The sequence below is a fragment of the Egretta garzetta genome, unplaced genomic scaffold (genome assembly GCF_000687185.1).
Source record: "Egretta garzetta isolate BGI_Z169 unplaced genomic scaffold, ASM68718v1 scaffold184, whole genome shotgun sequence".
Classification (NCBI taxonomy): domain Eukaryota; kingdom Metazoa; phylum Chordata; class Aves; order Pelecaniformes; family Ardeidae; genus Egretta; species Egretta garzetta.
The window spans coordinates 363,366-364,100 of NW_009259484.1; positions in this window are offsets into that span (position 1 = coordinate 363,366).

Consider the following 735-nt stretch of genomic DNA (forward strand, 5'->3'; position numbering starts at 1 on the left):
GGCCCTGCCGCCCCGGCCTTCGGGAGGCCTGGCTGGAAGAAGGACGGTTCCATCGACGCCCACCTTGGTGTTTTATTCCAGAAACCAGAGAACAAAAACTTCCAGCGTGCCTGGCACTGGCATCGCTTTGTACGGAGGTGATGCCGTTCCAGTTCAGCAAACTGTTTATGGTGATTGCAGAGTACAAGAAGTTTGCATCATTTTCTCATTTATTGTACAAGGTTTCCATTTTCCCTGCGGAGAAAACCAGAAGCAAATGACACGAATATAACCCGTAATTCCTGTTCAGCTATTGCGACTCACAGTCTAAAAAGAAAAAAAAAAAGGAAAAAAAAAAAAAAAAAAAGTAGGAATTAATGAGCTTCTAGCCATAACGTGAAATGAGCTGACGTCGGGGAAGAAGGCTGCTCGGTGCCTGGCTGCTGCTCCCGGGCTTGGCTGGAGAGACGTTGCACAGCAGTGACCCTCTTTTAAAGGGATATTGTTCCGGCTTTTCTGCTTCAAGCGTTTCTGAAACACCAAGTTATTTCTGCCCGCTTTATTAAATGCGTGACGGGTTCGGTCTGCCCTAGGCAGGGGTCGGATCCTGCCGGCGCCTTGCACAGCGGCGCGCACCTCATCGTTATTGCCGCGTTTGCACAGAGCAGGGGTGGCACCTTATGGCGGTGTGTCGTGACCGGCCCCTGGCAGCCGCGGCCCGTGGGCTTTCGCACGCCTGCAGCACTGGTGGGGACC